Source organism: Pelodiscus sinensis, chromosome 3 (assembly GCF_052426305.1).
Source record: "Pelodiscus sinensis isolate ZL-2025 chromosome 3, ASM5242630v1, whole genome shotgun sequence".
Lineage (NCBI taxonomy): Eukaryota > Metazoa > Chordata > Testudines > Trionychidae > Pelodiscus > Pelodiscus sinensis.
In genome coordinates this window covers 9,049,866-9,058,183 of record NC_143054.1, presented here as the reverse complement: position 1 = coordinate 9,058,183, position 8,318 = coordinate 9,049,866, and the positions used below count along the sequence as shown (strand labels likewise).

At 49.3% G+C, this 8,318-nt stretch overlaps 1 long non-coding RNA gene across 1 annotated transcript; it reads left to right on the top strand.

Moving 5' to 3' along the window:
• The first annotated feature begins 4,841 nt into the window (after positions 1-4,841).
• LOC142827731 (uncharacterized) lies at positions 4,842-6,245 on the top strand. The gene is made up of 2 exons (XR_012902435.2): positions 4,842-5,456; positions 6,022-6,245. It is a non-coding gene; the product is annotated as an uncharacterized LOC142827731 (long non-coding RNA).
• Positions 6,246-8,318: the final 2,073 nt, after the last annotated feature.

Genomic DNA, 8,318 nt, shown 5'->3' with positions numbered 1-8,318 from the left:
TGACTGGGTCAGCAGCATAATTTTGGCATGTGACAAACTAGTGTCTAGTACACCAAAAATTAAAAAAAGACATCAGCCTAAGGTCGAGTGAATTCAGAATGATTGTGACACACTGGAGAATTTGCCAAAGACAAGTTCAAAGAAAGGCACCGATAAGGGAAGAATCAAGCACAAATACAAAATGGGGAAGAGCTGCTTTGGCAGGAAAGGACCCGAGGTTTACAGTGGGCCCCAAACTGAATATTGGGCAACAATGGAGCGTTGTGAAAAAGGCAAATGCTGTACTGAGGTTATAGTAACAGGAGAGTTGGATATAAAATACAGGGAATTCTATTTGCTCTACTCCACACTGGAAAGGCTGCAATTCCAGTAAGGGGTCTGATTTCACCGAATAAATTTATGAAGATTGCCTATCTCCTAGAACTGGAAGGGACCTTGAAAGGTCATTGAGCCCAGTCCCCTGCCTTCACAGTAGGACCATGTATCATCCCTGATGAATTTTTGCCCCAAACTGCCTCCACAAGGATTGAACTCACAACTGTGGGTTTAGCAGGCCAATGCTCAAACCACTGAGCTATCCCTCCTCCCAGCACTCACAGTCTCAATGCTGATTGGCCGAGCAGGGGCCTATTGACAGGGAGGAAACTCAGGTTCTTTTACTCTCTTTTAAGACCTCACTTATAACTCATAACCAATCATGTGTTTGATCAATTGTGCTGGTCTCCTATAATCTTCTCTGCATGATTCCTAGTGCTCTCAGAGGCTACGTCTACTCTGGTAGCTTCTTACGCAATAACTCTTTTGCGGCAGAGTTCTTGTGCAAAAACTCTTCCACAAGAGCGCATCGACACTGGCATGGGCTTTTGCACAAGAGATGTGCTTTTGCGCAAGAGCATCCATGGACATGTAGACGCTCTCTTGCGCAAGAAAGCTCTGATGGCAATTTTAACCATAGGGGATTCTTGCGCAAGAAATACATGTTGCCTGTCTACACTGCCCTCTTCTGGAAGAGCTCGTGTACAAGAGGGCTTATTCCTTGTAGGGAGAGGACTAACTCTTCCGGAAGAAGCCCTGTTTACAACACTATACTGTAAATTTACTTCTGGAAGAACGCTCGTGCCGTGTAGACAGCCGGCAAGTTTTTGTGGAAGAATGGCTGTTCTTCCACAAGAAGCTGCCAGTGTAGATGTAGCCTAAGGTTCTAGTTCTTCTAGAACACGTGCTGAATAATGCCCATGAAGGATTGTTGCTCTGTCAGGCTTTTGGGAACTCTTCATTCTGATCAAAGAACAAAATTCAAGACATGACCCTCAATTTGAAAATCAGGTCTCTTGGGTCCTGTTCCCAATTCTGTCATGATGGGGGCTACGTCTAGACTGCAGGCTTTCTTCAAAAGAAGCCTTTCCAGAAGAGATCTTCCAGAAAAACTTATTTCGAAAGAGAGCGTCTACACAGCCAAAGTGCATTGAAAAATCAATCTGCTTTTTTGAAAGATAGCGTCCACATTGTTCGGATGCTATCTCACATTTAAGTTGCAATTACTATGGATGGAGTAGCCACTAGGGCACCTGTGCTTTTTCCTGGAGACCTCTTCTTTCAAAAAAACCCTCCAAAAACCTCTTCAACGTCCGCACGTGCCTTTTTCTTGGGTTCCTCCTTGGGGGGGGGGGGGGACAAGATGCCATTTGTTTAAGCCAGACAGCTCCAAAGCACTGCTACCCTCCCTCCCCAACCTCCAACCCAGGGCATCTACTGAAGGAAGGTCAAAGACGTGGCAGGAGACAGGCCCCTGCTCAAAGATTTTATTATCCTCATAAGTGAACCAGAAGCACCTCTGTAAGGTCACTCAGCAGCCGAATCAGGAACAGAACCCATTTTCTCTTGGATCCTAGTTACATGCCCTAGTCACAGGGCCATGCTGCCTTTCTGATAGGTGTACCTCCCCAGCTGGAGAAGGAAATATGTTACATCTGTAGTCCCTCACCCCACCCCACCCCACCCCACCCCACCCCACCTGCCCGTCCTCCCTCCCTCCCTCCCTATAAGAAGAGTATCTGAATCCTTCCAGAGGTATTCTGATTAGCCAGACCTCTGTGTGCTCTATGCTGGCTAGGACGAACTACAGGTCCCATGATGCAGTGGTGAGCTCCCTCTGGGCCTGGCTTGGGCTAGATGGGGAGAGGCTGCTGCAAGGGGTTGATAGCCTCCATTGGAGGGATAGGGAGCTGGAACAGAGAGCTGCTGCTTTCCTCAGCTCTGGGCCAAGGACGCGCAGTGACAGAGCCCATGGTTGAGATGTGGGGCTTGCTGAAGACATGTGAGGAGGGTTAAGCCTCCACTATGGCAGACAACGTGTCAGTCCTGCGCCCAAGTTTCTCCACATCTGGGCCCTGGCAGTGGAAGCTGGAGGCAAGCCTGAATTTGGCTTGCAGACCATTGAGGAAAAAGCAAGTCACGCCTGGGCTGTTGCTGTCCAATGCAATCCACATGCCTGCCAGCGAGTCCGGAGCAACCTAAGCTGGTCGCTGTCCCTCGTTGCCTCCTCGCGCCTTGTTTTCCCTGGACTGCTTCTGCCAGACTTACGAAGTGCTGGCCTGAGCACTGTTCACCCCCACAAGAGAGGGCCCGGTAGTGTGAGCTTCATGGACACCACAGCCGGGTGCATGCATGTGTATGGCCGAGAGTGTGGGTGAGGTTCATGTGCAGCTTGCTGTTGAAAGATGGAGTCCATCTGCCCCATGGCCGTGCCACCTAGTGACCTGATATAAGTAAAATATCTTTATCTACACTTAAAAAAATGAGTAGTGCTGTGGCACCTAAGGGCATTCTCTACATTAGGAAATTATTTCAAAGTAACTTATTTCAAAATAATACCTCCTGAAATAGCTATTTCGAAATAGCATGTCCACGCTACAAGGAAGCCTCAAAATGAGTCCGAAGCAGGCTCCCTTAATGTGGACATGCTATCTCGACTTAGAGCAAGAAAGCTCTGATGGCCATTTTAACCATAGGGGCTTCTTGCGCAAGAAATTCATGTTGCCTGTCTACACTGCCCTCTTGTGGAAGAGCTCTTGCTCAAGAGGGCTTATTCCTCGTGAGGAGAGGAATGACTCTTCTGGAATAAGCCCTGTTTTACAACGCTAGACTGTAAATTTACTAGCGCAAGAACGCTCGTGCAGTGTAAACAGATGGCAAGTTTTTGCACAAGATTGGCTGTTCTTGCACAAGAAGCTGCAGTGTAGACATAGCTCCCCTAGACAGCTTTCTTCTGCTGAAAGAAGATATGCAAATTCAGAGCTAATTTGCATATCTTCTTCCGATTGTGTTATTGGAAGAGGTTTTGTCAAAAAAGAAAGCAGTTTAAATGCGGTTCTTTCAGGAAAACACCCCTTTCTCGGAAGCACCCTTTTCCCTAAAAAAATGGGATATGCAGGGTTCTTTTGAAAAAGGGGTTTTTTTCCTAAAGAACCATGTCTAGACTGCTTTCTTTTTCAACAAAACCTCTTCCAATAACCCGATAGTAAGAAGATATGCAAATTAGCTCCAAATGTGCATATCTTCTTTCGGCAGAAGAAAGCAGTCTAGACTTAGCCGAGCGGAAATATCATATTGCCTCTGTTTAACTCTACTGTAAGCACACTGTGTGTGCACAAAAGGGCCAGTGTAGACAGCTCAGATTTCTTTTGTGCAAAAAACCCCCATCGTGAAAATGACGATCGGGGCTTTTTTGCGCAAAAGCGCGTCTAGATTGGCACGGATGCTTTTCTGCAAAAAGTGCTTTTGCAGAAAAGCGTCCGTGCCAATCTAGACGCTCTTTTCCGCAAATGCTTTTAACAGAAAACTTTTCCGCTAAAAGCATTTGTGGAAAATCAGGCCAGTCTAGACGTAGCCCATAAGTTTAGCAGGTGCCAAAGTATAAAGGATTTGTCTTGACCACAGTGTAAGAAAGTATTGATTAAATCAAGTTAGATTGGACTAAGCTTTGAGGGGAACGAAATGTGAATCCCCAGTGTAATTCAAGTAGGGAAATGACTATATGAAGATTTTATGTATGTTCAGGGCTGCAATCATTCATCCAGTTTTTTCTGCCTGTCAGAGAGGTGTACCTAAGAGGAAACAACTTCTAATTTGCACACGTACCATGTGTACATTTGGGTTCAGTGCCGGTTGGTGTGATGGTCATGGTGGATGGGTGATGAAGTTAGTGGGCCAGGAGATGGAAGTAAGGCCTAGTAACAAGAATTCAGAAAAGGGCAGTTCCTCTCTGCACTAGTGAGAAGATTGGAGGTGAATCTTTTAGCATTTGATTTAGTGGGTGTAATGTAGACCCATAAATCGAACACTGAGGGCAGCCCCTGCCAGCATCTGGTACCCCTGATGCTGCAAGGAATAAGGGAAGCTGACAGTAGTGTCCTCCTGTCGGCCTCCCTCTGGGTGGACGCTGCCACAGCCTGGCTTGAGGTAAACTGACTTCAGCTATGCATTTTGCATTTTGCATTTTGCATTTTGCATTGCTGGAGTTGTATACAAGCTGTCCTCACTATAAGTCCAAGATACATTCAAAAAAACTTGGACTTACAGAGAAAAACTTAAAGCAGGGGATATTTTCCTGCAGTTGGCTTCCATTTGCACAAGCTTTTTTTTTGGCATGACTTAAGAGCGGGGAATGGGAGGACTTATAACGCATCAGTTCCTTCAAGTGTCAGTGACTTTAGTGTGGAACGGATGTATACCGGGACGACTTATAGTGGAGATGCCCTGTACCTTAAACCGACCTGCCTGGTCTAGTATAGATCAGGCCTGAGAGGAAGAAGCAGACAATCAGGGTGCTAGGTCTGAGGTAGGGATAGGAGGAAGGGGAAAATCCAGGAGAGAAAGGAACCAGGTGGGGCATCGGTGTGGTCTGAGGGGAATTAGGAATAGAAATGAGATTTAACACTGCACAGGGAAGACATTCTAACCAGAGGGCAGTGTTTGAAAGGGCTGGTATTTATAAAAGATTTTATTTCTATTGTGTTCTGTCCTTCACTTGTTTTATCAACTTTCACACCCCTTTCACACTAGTTGTCTAGTGGAGCCAACTGTTCCATCACAAGACCACTGGACTACGGCCAGCACTCCTCCTGTAGCCGCGCCGTCTGTATGGAGGAGAATTGTTAGCTCCTGTGCTTACGTATGAAACTCTGGGTGATTGTTCAGGGCAAGTGATGCATGGAGCTATTTACAAGGCCTTCTGGCTACAGAATGCATCTGGGGCACCTACAATCCCATGGGTCGATGCTTCTCAGTCCACAGAGCTCTATAAATACTGGGGCTCCCTGTCTCCTCCTCCATCTCACTCCTCTGCAGTGGCACCTCTTCTCTGCAGTGACACTGAGATCGCAGCTGAGCTCCCGATATGAAGGGCCTCTACCTGTTCCTTATTATGACCCTCCTTCTCTTCCATGCTGCTCCAGGTGAGAGATAAAGTAGCCTGTAGGGATTATTATTGCTTATGTTTCCTGTTGCAGTAGCACCAAGGGCAGTGGTAAGCGGATTCTCTCCAGTGCGCCCAACTGATTACCAGAGGTGCATACTTACAGCTGCTCCACTCTGGAGCATGTGACTCAGAGGAGCACAGAACAGGAGTGCGGGGAGACAACAGAGCAGGATAGATTTCCCTTAAAGAGACAGAACGTGGCTTCTCTCAGACACCCCCCTCCAGTTTGGGGCTGGGCTCCCGTAAGCACTAACCTGCCGGTAGAGATGGAGGAGAGTTGTCCAGGTGATGGCAGGCAGAGGAGGAACAGGCAAGTTGGGGATGACAAGGGAAGTGGAGGGGGACTAACTGGGTGCCCCCCTAGTCTGGAGCCCAGGAGCAACTGCCCCTCCACCCCACCTCACTGCACCACTGAAGTTCAGGCACCACACATTTAACAACATTGACAAGGCAATGGAGGCAAGCAAGAGTCCCTAGTCCACTGATGATACTCCATTTGCAGTGCTGGCTATCCACAAATGATTGCTTTTTCTCTTGTGCAGGTCATGGTGTACCACCTCCTAGGTGTGGTAGCGGCGGATGGGGTCCTTGTCTGCCCATAGTCGACCTTTTATGTATAGTACATGTGACCGTTGGATGCAGAGGAGGATTTGGGTGCTGCCGAATTTGATAAATATTCTGTGCCGAAGTAATGCACAAGGGGACACCTCACAGCATGGAGAGAGAGTTTTGTCCCCCTTCTCTGAATAAAATATTTCACACTGCATTTTTAAATGACTGGAGTCTTCTTGGGGTGGTGTGTGGGGCGGGGGGAGCGTATGACGGGACAGAGTAATGTTCTCTTCCTTTTTCTTTGCTCAGAATCATTTCCTAGGCGTGACCATAGAAGTGTCAAGAATGTTCCGCGCTCTGGCACAACAAATACAAAAGTGGAGGCCCACAAAAACACCCCAAAACCTTATCTCATAGGGTATGTCTACACTACAGCGCTAATTCGAACTAGCTCATTCGAATTAGCGCATCTAGACTTAAAAACTAGTTCGAATTAGCGTTTTGCTAATTCGAACTAGCGCGTCCACACTGATTGGACGCAGGGGCGCACTTAAGGGCAGCTGAAACCGGTTCTGGCAGGGCATCAGGTCAGTAGTTGCTTTGTGTGGCTGCTGTCTGAGGCTATCTGAGGCTCGTGCTTAAAGGGACCCCCCTGGACAGCTTGTTCTCAGCTTTTCCGCTTGCTTGTCTACCTCGCCGAGGGACTGCAAAGCATTTTTCTCTGCGCCCGTCTGTGTCGGTGGTTCCCTTCGGGGACGCCGCTGCAGGTGGCAACATGGAGCCAGAGCTCGCCCTAGGCTTTCTGGTGCAGTTTGTGGACTTGCTGCTGCAAGCCTGCCAGCAATGGCTGGAGGCTGCCTGGCACCACCTGGTGCACGTCAGCCTCCTGCCTCTCCGCCTGGCCTCCCTGGGGGCCGTGGAGGAGCCGCAGCGGCGCCCGGATGCCGGCGTACCCCACCGCATCTGGCGTCTGGACAGCAGCAGTGACTGGTGGGACCGCATCGTCCTGGAGCGCTTGGGAGACAGGAGTGGACCCAGAACTTCAGGATGAAGATGGACACCTTCCTGGAGCTCTGCAAGTGGCTTGCTCCTGCTCTGCGGCGATGGGACACTCGCATGAGGCCCGCCATCCCCCTCCAGAAACGTGTGTCCATCGCCCTCTGGAAGCTCTCCACGCTGGACTGCTACTGATCCATCGGGAACCAGTTCGGCGTGGGGAGATCTGTAGAGAATCAACAAATATAGTGCTTTGGCCACGTGACAGGGCATCCCAAGGACGAAACCAATCAAGAGTCCTGAGCCAACAATAACAACATCTGCCCGAGTCAACAACCTTCGAGAATTCTGTGTTTGGAACTGCGAAAAAGCAGTTTGTAAAAAAGCAGGATGTGGACTTCTGGGGAGTTTAGAGGGTATAAAGATAGTTGTAATCTTGCAATAAAACACCAGGCCTCCCAGTACGTGAACCACAAGGGGTACTTCTCTGTGCTTCTGCAGGCCGTTTCTGACCACTGGGGCCAGTTCACGGACATTGATGTGGGCTGGTCCGGCAAGGCACATGACGCCAGGGTGTACCGGAACTCCTCTGTGTGCCAGAGGCTGCAGGCCGGGACCTTCTTCCCTGACCGCCACATCAGGGTCGGGGACGTGGACATGCCCGTCTGCCTGGGGGGGATGCGGCCTACCCTCTACAGCCCTGGCTCATGAAGCCCTACACGGGGCTCCTCAACCCCTCCCACCAGGCCTTCAATGCGAGGCTGACCAGGGCCCAATGACCAGAAAGCCAAAGGGGTCAGAGAAGCAACACAAGGAGCTGGAGTCTGGCAATGCAACACAGTCTGCAGCTGAGTGTGGTGAGCAGCTGGGACCAGCAAAGTGAGGGGAGAGGCTCTGGGCAGGGAGACACCACCAGCCAAGAGGCCCTGCAGGCCAGACTTGGAGAGGTATTGTAACTCCAGCTGGGAGAGGGGTCCTGCTACCTAGAGCCTGAAGGCATGTATTCACTGCCAGAGCAAGCGTGTCCCACCTGCAGCCCCCCCTGCAGCACAGCCAGGGCCAGAGAAAGAGCCCCGGGGCCTATAAAGAACAGACTGTGAACTGTCCTTACACTCTGCAGTCTGCTGTTTGTTATGTCCCCGTGCTACAGAGCAGGACTGCGTGTTCTCATTTAACCTCTCTCATTTTTTCCTTATTCTTTTCTTTTTAATCAGTTGCTGTTTAATAAATTGTATTTGCTTTGAACTGTATGTAATGATCACTGGGTCAAGAAAGCATCCAGTGTGAAGAG